This window comes from Rhinatrema bivittatum, chromosome 4, assembly GCF_901001135.1.
Source record: "Rhinatrema bivittatum chromosome 4, aRhiBiv1.1, whole genome shotgun sequence".
In the NCBI taxonomy this organism is placed as follows: domain Eukaryota; kingdom Metazoa; phylum Chordata; class Amphibia; order Gymnophiona; family Rhinatrematidae; genus Rhinatrema; species Rhinatrema bivittatum.
The window spans coordinates 342,934,335-342,946,981 of NC_042618.1; the positions used below are offsets into that span (position 1 = coordinate 342,934,335).

Consider the following 12,647-nt stretch of genomic DNA (forward strand, 5'->3'; position numbering starts at 1 on the left):
TGCATACCATTGCGCTGTTTCTTGGCCGCCTATTGCTGAGCACACATTGAGCGCCTGTTGTATTCAGCGCCTATTGCTGCCGCATATTCTTATTGTGCGCCTGTTGTATTAAGCGTCTATTGCTGCCACATATTCTTATTGTGCGCCTGTTGTATTAAGCGCCTCTTGCTGCCGCATATTATTGTTGTGCGCCTGATGTATTAAGCGCCTATTGCTGCCACATACTATTATTGAGCGCCTGTTGTATTAAGCGCCTATTGCTGCCGCATATTATTGTTATTGCGCGCCTGTTGTCTTCCGCATTCAGCGCATATTGTTCAATGGATCAGAACACAGCAGCGTCTTCAGCGACGGCGCCGCCTGCTTCAGGCATTACAGCCCTTGGCCTCTGCTCTGCATGCCAGCTTAGGGCCACGCGCAGTGATGAGCCAGACTCCCTATGTGCCCAATGTGAGGAGGCCGTGCGACCCTCAGGCCAGGACCGGTCTCAGCCAAAATTTGTTGACAGTTCCCCAGGAGCTACCCCGGATTTAGGGGGCAGTCTCGACCAATCAGGAATCCCGGGGGATCTTGTACCTCGGCGATTCGAGGCGGCTTCAATTTCCTGGGTGGATCTCTTTAAGGGGATTCATGCCTTCGTACAGATGCAAACGGCTTCCCGTCCAGGCCCTGCGGCTTCTGCTGTTCCTGTGGTCCCTGCGGTGGCTGCGACTGCGGCGGCTGCTGTGGCTGCTGCTGCGGTGGCGGCTCCTGCGGATCCTGTTCCTGGTCCCTCGCACTCTTATCGTGAGCGGGACCTCCCGCTGCTGGACAGTCCAGATCAATCAGACCAGGAGGTTTCACCGGACGAGTCCGAGCTCCCGGACGAGGGGGACCTCCCCCCAGGGATTGCGCCATATAGAACCATGAGGCGGTTCTTCCCTAAGGAGGACCTCTCCGACCTGGTGTCTCAGTGCCTGGCGGAGTTGGATATTACAGGTCCCAGCGCTTCGGTACCCTCTGCGCAGAACCCCCTGCTGGAAGGTCTTCGTCCTACAGCCCGCCACTTTCCATTCTTGCAAGCGGCACAACAATTGATCGATTTAGAATGGGCAGCACCAGCGGCTTCCTTTAAAGGGGGCCGGGCCCTGAGGGGCATGTACCCACTGGCACCGGCTCTCCAGGACCTGCTGGCGTGCCCTCAGGTGGACGCCTTGATTAGCGCTGTGGTCAAGCGCACTACCATTCCTGTTGAAGGGGGGACGGCCCTCAAGGAACCTCATGACCGGCGGATGGACGCCATTCTAAAACAGACCTTTGAGGTAGCAGCTCTATCATTGCGGATTGCAACCTGCTGCACAGTGGTGACACGTGCTTGTTTGTCACTGGTCAGAAACAACGCTCTGACGGCTGACATGGAGTCAGCTCTTTCATTTCTCACGGATGCGGCAAAAGATTTGGTCAGGACAACAGCTAAGGGGATTTCATCCTCCGTAGCCGCCAGGAGGCAGCTCTGGATCCGGAAATGGTCAGCTGATGCGCCTTCAAAGACACGCCTCACCAGATTGCCCTTTAAGGGCTCCTTGCTGTTTGGCAGTGACCTTGATAGATTGGCCAGTTCTTGGGGTGCCTCTCCAGTGCCTAGACTGCTGGAAGATCGGTCCAGAAGGGGCCATCGCACCTTTCCAAGGCCCTCCAGGGGCAGGAGTTCACAGCGCTTTGTTCCTTACAGAGGTCGCTATCAGGCACCACGTTCTCAGGCCAGGAACCAGTCCTTTCGGACCAGGCAGCGCAAGAGGGGGGCTGGTCCGGGCTCGGGGCCCGGCCGCGCCTCACAATGAGAATTCGCCGATTCATCTGGGGGATGGAGCCATAGGGGGCAGGTTGACCCTCTTCTACCCCAGATGGGTCGAGATCACGTCGGACCAGTGGGTCCTCGCCGTTATCCGGGACGGATACTATCTGGACTTTCATCATCTCCCTCTGGACAAGTTTGTGGAATCTTCATGTCCACTGTACAAGAAGGCAGCATTAGAAGCTACCCTGGCGAGGCTCCTGGCCTTGAAAGCCATCATCCCAGTACCTGCCTGGGAAGTGAATTCTGGACACTATTCCATTTATTTCATGGTGCCCAAGAAAGGGGGTACCTTTCGGCCTGTCCTGGACCTCAAGTCCGTCAATCGCTACTTACGGGTACCGAGGTTTCGCATGGAAACCCTGCGCTCCGTCAAGGCCGCGGTACAGCCCGGAGAATTCCTCACGGCATTAGACCTGTCAGAAGCATACCTTCATATTCCGATCCATCCGGATCATCAGCGCTACCTACGCTTCAAGGTTTTGGGCCGCCACTTCCAGTTTCGGGCTCTGCCCTTCGGGTTGGCCACGTCACCACGGAAATTCACCAAGGTGATAGTAGTGGTAGCAGCGGCACTCAGGCGGGAAGGAATTCTAGTCCATCCCTACCTAGACGACTGGCTGATCAGGGCGAAATCTCGAGAGGAGAGCCTTCGGACAACCGACAGGGTGATCGCCCTTCTGGAAAGCTTGGGCTGGGTAATCAACCTCAGCAAGAGCTGTCTACAGCCTTCCCAGTCACTGGAATACCTGGGAGTACAGTTCGACACCCGGGCAGACACGGTCAGTCTCACTGCCAAGAGACAGTTAAAACTCCGGCAGCGTATCCAGTATCTGATGGGAGCCAGTCGGCCCATGGCCTGGGATTATCTGCAGGTTCTTGGTCTCATGGCATCCACCCTGGAAGTGGTGCCTTGGGCAAGGGCCCATATGAGACCTCTACAACACTCCCTGCTCTCTCGCTGGAGCCCCCGGCTTCGGACCTATTCCACGCGCCTTCCTCTACCAGCCAGGGTGCGGACCCAGTTGCAGTGGTGGTTGCAGTCCAACCACATGAACAGGGGTTCAAAGATGTCCTCACCTACGTGGACCTTGCTCACCACGGATACCAGCCTGAGCGGCTGGGGAGCACACTGCGAAGGTCTCACCGCGCAAGGGCGGTGGAACAGAGAAGAGTCAACGTGGAACATCAACCGTCTAGAGGCCCGGGCAGTCCGATTGGCATGCCTTCGTTTTGCTCACAGACTGAAGAACAGAGCAGTCAGAGTGATGTCCAACAACGCCACCACGGTGGCATACATCAACCGTCAGGGCGGAACCAGAAGCCGACAAGTATCTCTGGAGATCGCCCCACTGATGACTTGGGCAGAGGCGAATCTTCAGGACATCTCCACCGTCCACATTGCCGGGAAGGACAATACCACAGCAGACTTCCTCAGCAGAGAAAGCCTAAATCCGGGAGAGTGGCAGCTGTCACCCACAGCCTTCAAGATGATTGTGGATCACTGGGGGATTCCGGACATGGATTTACTGGCGGACAAGTCCACTGCTCAAGTACCCAGATACTTCAGCCGCAAGCGCGACCCGTTCTCACACGGAATCGATGCCCTGGTTCAGCCATGGCCTCCAGGGACTCTACTGTACGCCTTTCCTCCGTGGCCTCTGCTAGGCGCTATCATCCGCAAGATTCAGAGACACCGGGGCCTAGTTCTTCTAGTGGCGCCAGACTGGCCAAGAAGACCCTGGTACGCGGACATGAGACGACTATTGACAGGGGAGCCTCTTCCCCTGCCTCCTTTTCGGGACCTTCTACGTCAAGGTCCCATTCTTCACGAGGATCCAGCTCAATTCTCTCTTACGGTATGGCCCTAGAGAGGGCTAGATTGAAGAAAAGGGGTTACTCGGAGCCCGTGATTGATACCCTCCTCCGAGCTCGCAAATTTTCCACATCCCTCACCTACATCCGGATCTGGAGAGTATTTGAAGCATGGTGCGACACTCATGGCACCAATCCACATACGACTACAATCCCTATGGTGTTGGATTTCCTGCAAGAGGGACTTCAGAAGGGTCTCTCCCTCAGCTCCATTAAGGTTCAGGTGGCTGCACTGTCGTGCTATGGTCCCAGGAGGGATGGCAAGACCATTGCCAGGCACCCAGATGTTGCTCGCTTCCTGCAAGGAGTCAAGCATATTCGTCCGCCACTGAAGTGGCCTGTGCCCTTATGGAACCTCAACCTTGTATTGGATTTCCTCGCGGGATCCACCTTCCGACCCCTTCGGGGTCTATCTCTCCGGTCGCTAACATTGAAGTTGGCGTTCTTGCTGGCTGTCTGTTCAGCACGCCGTGTTTCAGAGCTACAAGCACTGTCCTGCCGTGATCCCTTCTCAGAATCACGTCGGAGGCTATCCATCTTCGCACAGTTCCCTCTTTTCTCCCTAAAGTGGTGTCACAGTTTCATCTTAATCAAACCATATCCTTGCCTACCACGGCGGGTTTGCGGAAATCTGAAGAAGGGCGTTTATTACACCATCTCGACGTCGGACGATTGCTGACCAGATATCTGGAAGTGACACAAGAGGTACGAAAGACGGACCATCTGTTCGTCTTGCACAGCGGTAAGAGACAAGGTGAAGCGGCCTCTCGGCCCACCATCGCCTGCTGGATTAAAGAAGTTATCCGAGCAGCTTACGTAGAGGCTGGGAAGTCTCCACCTCTACAAGTCAAGGCTCATTCTACCAGAGCTCAAGCGGCATCCTGGGCGGAATCCAGGATGCTATCGCCTGCATAAATCTGTAAAGCGGCGACATGGTCCTCCCTCCATACCTTTTCCAGATTCTACCGTCTGGATGTCCAGGCCAGGGAGGACTCCACATTTGCAAGGGCGGTATTACATGGTCCTCAGGCAGCCTCCCGCCCAGGTGGGGAGTAAAGCTTTGGTACATCCCATTTGTACTGAGTCCATCTGGCTACACGCCAGGAAATGTTGAGATTACTACCTGATAATCTCCTTTTCCTTAGTGTAGACAGATGGACTCAGCATCCCGCCCAGCTGCCTGCGTACATGGGTTTCACCGATGCAAGGTAAGCCATGTCATTTCTTGCCATACGAGAGTACACTATACCAGGTGTCAACGCCTTCCGGCTCGGACTGCTGGCGGTCTCCAGCTCCTATCAATCGGTCAGGGGAGTCCTGTTTTCACTTTTTCACTGAGCGTCAGTACACACATCTATAACAGCTTTTGCAAGGAAGATTACTGAGTAGCTACGCTTCCTGTGGAGCTATATACCCCGTGCTGACGTCAGATCCGTCTCCAACTGCTAGCACGCGGATACTATCCCATTTGTACTGAGTCCATCTGTCTACACTAAGGAAAAGGAGATTATCAGGTAGTAATCTCAACATTACTCAATATATGGAGGACCTTACACCCAGAAGAAGCCGATTTCACCCATATCTCTCGGGCACACTTGACAATGTCTAGAATAGACTATATCTTAATATCAAATCAGTGTTTGGCTCAGGTACAGAGGGCAGAGATTGGGCAACCTGAATTCTCCGATCATTCCTATGTGTGGGTGGAAATACGTTGGGGAGGGCTGATGAGACATCCAAGGAGATGGAGATTTCCGTCCCTCTTAGCAGGGGATAGTGATTTCCAGTCATATTTGAAAGAAAAATGGGATGATTACCAAGCTAACAACAGTTTGTAATCCACGAAAGGACATCGCCTCCTACCCCAGTAAGGTGTAATAGCGCGTCGAAAACGTGCGGCCAACACCCCCCGAAACTAATAGCGCCCACAACATGCAAATGCATGTTGATGAGCCTATTAGTTAGTCCCGCGCGATACAGAAAGTAAAATGTGCAGCCAAGCCGCACATTTTACTCTCAGAAATTAACGCCTACCCAAAGGCAGGAGTTAATTTCGGCCGGCACCGGGAAAGTGTACAGAAAAGCAGAAAAAACTGCTTTTCTGTACACCCTCCGACTTAATATCATAGTGATATTAAGTCGGAGGCCCCAAAAATAAAAAAAAATAACAATTCTTAAAAAAAAAAAAATCTGCCCGCGGGTTGGAAAATGGACACTCAATTTTGCCGGCGTCCATTTTCCGAACCCGTGGCTGTCAGCGGATTTGACAACCGACCCCTGTAAAATTAAGCATCGGCTGCCAAGCCCGCTAACAGCCGCCGCTTCTGTCAAAAAGGAGGCCCCGGTGACGCCCCAACTCCTCCTCTTCCGGGGCTGACTCCGCCCCCATCTTGGTATCACATGCGATCCGTCTGGTAAATGACCCCCATAGTATGAAACTCCCTCCAATTAATCAATTAATGACAGCAATCACAATTTAATTTTCAGTCCACTTCAGTGTACACAGAGACCCTAAGGGCAATGCAGCACGCTGTGCATGGTGGTCATGTGGGGGTATATATTTATATTATGTCATAGAACACTCTACACACAATCTAATGAAGCAAAATTTAGTTTACTAAATGTTGTAAATATATGGATAATAAATCAGCAAAGTAATATCAACATTGAATACAGTATCACAGTAAGCTGTACATAAATCAATACAGGTATATAGGAGACAGACAGAAATAAAGATAGAATAATAAAGATCAAAAGTGTGAACATCTCCCTTATATGCCCTCCTTTTATATAGGCCAGCATTTATAGGAAATCTGGAGGACTTTACAGACCCGGAGACTCTGAAGAAAGAACCAGCTATCCGCTCTCTGTTTCTCCTTAGCTCATCTAATTAAAATAAGCAAATGCTATGTCTTATATCACTGTTAATAAGTAACCCAGTGCTCTTCACTTGATGTAAATATTAACGATGCTGCACATCCAAAGATTTTTGAACAATGACCATCATAATAGGCTTCCTCGTTAGGGCTTTCGCCTATTCAACTCGGCCTTATGTTTAATCATAGGTCATAACTGTAGAAATATTTTTTAAGAGAATTTTTTCTTTGCAAATTAAAATTAATAAAGTCATTGACTATTTCAACCTCTGACTGGTATTATTCCATGTATGCAATCCATCACTTGAATAATTCAACTTATCTTAAGATGTTTCAATCTTTCAGTCAAAAACCATGACAGTGTTCACAGTGCTGACCCGACACGGAGCCGTGTTTCGGACTGCTATCACCATCTCCCAGTCCTTCTTCAAGGGTAATAGTTCTGCGTCGAAAGAATTAATTTGTTAAATTTACTGGTCAATCAACAAGCTAATTACCACGTTATATCGCAAATCTTGTGAACGTAATACCCTGCCGCATTTCTCTAGCTTTCACCCTCACCATTTGTTAAAAAATTTGCCGATAGGACAGTTTCTGCGGTTAAAACGAATCTGCAGTACTATGGGACAGTTTCAGCTACAAGCAGAATCTCTAGCAAAAAGACTTTTACAACGAGGTTATCCTATTCGATATATCAAAACAGCATGGAAAAGAGCCACAAATGCGGAACGATGTTGGCTATTATTGGATAAATCTAGTGACAACCAATCTCCCTTAGTCTGCACGATTCCTTTTTCCGACAGAGCTGGATCTATTGCACGCTCGATTAAACAACATTGGGCTGTTTTACGCCCCCATAATACTCTGTTTGAGGATTATCCCATCATTGCTTATAGTAGAGGACGCAATATTGGAGATATGGTGATGCATTCGTTTCTGCAGGAACCACATGAAGATATTTTACCACATGGTACTTGGCCGTGCACTGGGTGCTCGGTCTGCAAGCAAGCTATTATTGGTGAAACCTGGACAAATGCTAGAGGGTATAAACATACAGCTCATAATTACACAGATTGTCGGTCTACCCACGTTGTCTATCTCATCGAATGTCCGTGCAGACTCTGCTATGTGGGCAGAACTAAAAGGATGATTCGTACACGTCTGATAGAGCATCGCAGCTGTATCACTACGGAGAAATTGACCGCTCCTGTAGTAATGCATTGCAAGGAGTTTCAGCATTCATTTGATACATTACGTTGGAGAATCCTAGAAAAAAGTTTGAGCCACCCCCGTGGAGGAGATATCAATAAAGTTCTTAATAAGAAAGAACAGCAGTGGATATTTAGATTGAACACCGTGATTCCAGCAGGGCTCAATGCCTCTATAGAATGGTATACCCTTACGTAAAGTGGAGAATGGTAGATCATCTTAGAGCCTTGACAGGTAGGAGGAGCTACATTACGTCATTTCTCCATAAAATTGAGGGTTCCGGAAATGGTTTGAAAAACGCTGAAGCGCCATTTTTGAAAAAGTTCGACAATTGTGTAAGTACTTTTCTGAGATACGGCTTGCTCTGATATAATTATAGTCCACTAGAATCGTGGTTTAATATGTTTTGATTGACCAGTAAATTTAACAAATTAATTCTTTCGACGCAGAACTATTGCCCTTGAAGAAGGACTGGGAGATGGTGATAGCAGTCCGAAACACGGCTCCGTGTCGGGTCAGCACTGTGAACACTGTCATGGTTTTTGACTGAAAGATTGAAACATCTTAAGATAAGTTGAATTATTCAAGTGATGGATTGCATACATGGAATAATACCAGTCAGAGGTTGAAATAGTCAATGACTTTATTAATTTTAATTTGCAAAGAAAAAATTCTCTTAAAAAATATTTCTACAGTTATGACCTATGATTAAACATAAGGCCGAGTTGAATAGGCGAAAGCCCTAACGAGGAAGCCTATTATGATGGTCATTGTTCAAAAATCTTTGGATGTGCAGCGTCGTTAATATTTACATCAAGTGAAGAGCACTGGGTTACTTATTAACATTGGTTACTCCCAATACTTTTCTATGACAATATTAAGTCCTACTCTAGTAATTTTGAATGTCTTATATCACGACATATTCATATCAAACCTTAAACAAATAGGAATTACAGATACTGTTTTACATTGGTTCACCTCATTCATACAAGAAGGACCACAAAGAATAACATTAGGAACGTCAAAATCTAACTGGTACATCACCAAATCTGGAGTTCCACAAGGATCATCACTTTCTGCAATACATTTTAACATATATTTACTACCATTATGTCATTTACTATCTGGATTCAATATATCTTTTAAAATTTTCACTGATTACATCCAATTTGTCATACCATTCACGGATTCGTGGAAAAATACCTTCTCGTTATTACATTTATATCTATCTTCGATACAAATTTGGTTGTCTCACAATAGACTAAAATTAAATACATCAAAAACTGAACTACTTTTCTTATCCACAATTCCTGATTCAACTCACCAACCACCCAAAACCTTCACATTTGAAGGACAAACATTGACAATAAAATCACATGTCAAAAACCTAGGTACAGTTATCGATTCCCGAATTATCCATGTCAAATAATATATCAACTTTAGTAAAGAAATCCTTCTATAAACTTCATATGCTAAAAAAAATTAAACCTCTATTACACCCATCAGATTTCCGATCTATAACACAAACACTCATTCTGATAAGTTTAGATTATTGTAATTCCCTATATATAGGATTACCAGCTTCCACAACTCACCCACTTCAACTCATTCAGAACTCCACAGCCCGTGTACTATACAATGTATCCCGTCGAGATCATATCACACCAATACTATCATACCGAGTTACATACAAGATCCTTATAACGATACATAACTTACTCTACAACCCAACCACAATATGGCTATGTACCGTACTCCGGATTTATAAACCCACCCGCCAGCTGCGTTCAATGAACATGTGTATTCTCGAAGTACCTACAGTGAAATCAGCACACCTAGATTTGACTCGTAGAAGACCTTTTTCAGTAGCAGGTCCAACTCTTTGGAATTCCATCCCCGAAGAAATCCGATTAACATCCAACACAAAGGATTTTTAAAAACTTCTCAAAACACACCTTTTTACTCTAGCATATAAAATCAGTTAACAGACCAATATACACATTTTAAAGCTAATATTTTAATCTAATATATTTTTTATGTGATATTTAAAGTGATGTTTTAATGTATTGATTGTGAAGTGCTTTGTTTTATTATGTATGTTATATTGTAAACTGCTTTGACGGTCAGTCCTCTGCCCATACTGTGGTATATAAAAACCAATCAATAAATCAATAAATAAATAATATATCCCTCTCTGCAAGTTAGGTGCTTCAATTTGCACTTTCACCCAGGAAGGTATTTCAGTACCAGTCCTTTGATCTCCCATTTGGTAAAGGACATCAATTGTTTAACTTATTATTAGCTCAATAGTAACGGGCGGATTTTAAAAGCCCTGCTTGCGTAAATCCGCCCGGATTTACGCAAGCAGGGCCCTCGCGCGCCGGGGCGCCTATTTTGCATAGGCCGCTGGCGCGCGCAGAGCCCCAGGACACGCGTAAGTCCCGGGGGTTTTTGAAGGGGGCATGTCGGGGCGGGGCCGAACAACGCGGCGTTTCGGGGGCGGGATGCGGCGTTTCGGGGGCAGGACCAGGGGCGTGGTGCTGGTCCGGGGGCGTGGTCGAGGCCTCCGGACCAGCCCCCGGGTCGGATGACGGCGCGCCAGCAGTCCGCTGGCGCGCGTAGATTTACATCTGCTTCTCGCAGGTGTAAATCTAGGGACAAAGGTAAGGGGGGGTTTAGATAGGGCCGGGGGGATGGGTTAGGTAGGGGAAGGTGAGGGGAAGGTGAGGGGAGGGCGAAAGAAAGTTCCCTCCGAGGCCGCTCCGATTTCGGAGCGGCCTCAGAGGGAACAGAGGCAGGCTGTGCGGCTCGGTGCGCGCAGGCTGCCCAAAATCGGCAGCCTTGCGCGCGCCGATCCAGGATTTTATAAGATACGCGCGGCTATGCGCGTATCTTATAAAATCCTGCGTACTTTTGTTTGCGCCTGCTGCGCGAACAAAAGTACGCGATCGTGCTTTTTTTAAAAATCTACCCCTAAGGGTATTAGTGTTTAGAATTGGATCTTCCCAGGTAATAAGAAATACCAAATATCATGGCCTTTTGATGTTCCCAGGGACACCAAATGTTCCTTGCCACCATCCCTACTCTTTATCAGCACATTGGTGCCAGGAAGCCTCAGGAATGAAGGAAGAAATGGTAATCAGAGGATTTGACACTGGCTAAAGATACTTGCTAATCCTCCTTGATTTATCAGCTGCATTCCATACAGTAAACCACACAATCCTTCTAGACAGACTGATGGAAATAGGAACCACCGGCAAAATGTTACAATGGTTCACATCCTACCTAACACACAGAAGCTTCCAAGTACTATTCAACAATATCCTTTCGAAGAAAATAACCCTCAACACAGGAGTTCCCCAAGGATCAGCACTATCTGCAAAACTCTTTAACATCTACCTCCTTCCAATCTGTCACCTTCTAGACCGCCTGGGTCTTACCCATTTCCTATGTGCAGATGATATTCAAATTCTAATCTCATTACAGAATACCCTAGATGAAACTGCAAGTGTAATTGTATCCCGGTAGTTTTGGTGAGAGAATTTTTAAAGTGACCTTACGCGTGTAAGATTGCTTTGAAAACTGGTGTGACTTATGCATGTATTGATACAAATTGCCACCGCCCTCTGGACATGTAGTATTTTTCCTTCTGACCTTTATTTATTTACTTATTAATTAGATGAAATAACTTTCCAGGAAATTTGCTGGTGAAAGGCAATTTTGTTGGTTTCTAAGCTCTAGCCTCCCCTTTCCACAAAACTTGATTTACCAAGTGAACCAGTGAAAACTGAGTGCTTCTTACGAAGCTGGAGATTTCACTCTGCTTATCTTGGTTCTCCCTCCGTCTGGCACCACTGAGGATCCAAGGAATCCACGCAGTTCATTTCACGCTCACAAAGCTCCGCTGGTTTGGAATCCTTACAATGCATTTCATCGCCCCTGATTGATTCTACCCCCAAGCCCTGAACACAGTAACTGTTATTGCTCAGCTGCTGTAACTGAGCAGAACATTTAAATAAGAATCTAATAAACAACTGACTGCCAGACACCGCTTAAGCACAGGCTGAATGGGCAGACCCTTGTACTAGCATTCCTCCCCGCACTCCGAGGTGGCTGGACACAGATCCCCGATTTATAAATGTCCAAAGTGATGGCAGCAACCATATTAGCAGTACAACACAAGGAGTCAAAGACGACAACTGCAGGCTGGTGGAGCTGCTTGGAAAGCTGCCATATTCCACTGAAAACAATCAAAGACAAGAAGCATTCTGTTATTACCTAAAGATACTGTCTTTGCTCGTGATCTTTTGCTCCTGCTGTTTTCTTTTTCCACAGAAGAGTCGGACTTTCTGAGGATTCTTTTCTCTGAATTGTTGGTTAAAAATATGCAAAGCCTCTGCAAGTTCCTAATGCCAGAAACAAATCTCTGTCTGTGCCCTAGTCAATTATTACCTTGCAGGGCCGACACTGTTTCAGAATTGTGGGTGAGGCTTAGCAGGTCAGAGGCCCTATGTGCGATAGTTGCTATTGAAAGGCTTGGTTTATGCCCAGTGTGCTGGATTCTGGTCTCGCCCTCATCCCTACCATTTCTCCTGCCTCCTTTGTATTTAGGGGAGGTTTTGTGTGTGTGTGTTTGAAAGACAGATGGTGGACTGGAGTATATCACATGACCTGATGCAGGAGGAGGAGCAGAGAGGAATTGTGAGGATGTTGATATGAAGGGTAGGTTTATTCTGATTGTAGACATAGGTGGTTTCTCGTAAGTCTGAAACCTGAAATATTAACTCCAATATGCATTTGAATTATTTTTTAAATCCCTGGCACAAAATCTCAGCTCCCCCCAGCCCTTCAGA

General features: G+C 47.2%; 1 protein-coding gene across 3 annotated transcripts in view; it reads right to left on the reverse strand.

Moving 5' to 3' along the window:
- The window catches only part of LOC115090908 (5-hydroxytryptamine receptor 3A-like), a 79,600-nt gene extending 67,191 nt beyond the window's left edge, over window positions 1–12,409 (reverse strand). For all 3 annotated transcript variants that reach the window (XM_029600575.1, XM_029600573.1, XM_029600574.1), the window contains exon 1: window positions 12,073–12,409. The gene's annotated coding sequence lies outside the window, so the exon portion shown is untranslated. The remainder of the gene's footprint in view (window positions 1–12,072) is intronic.
- Between the last annotated feature and the right edge of the window lie 238 nt (window positions 12,410–12,647).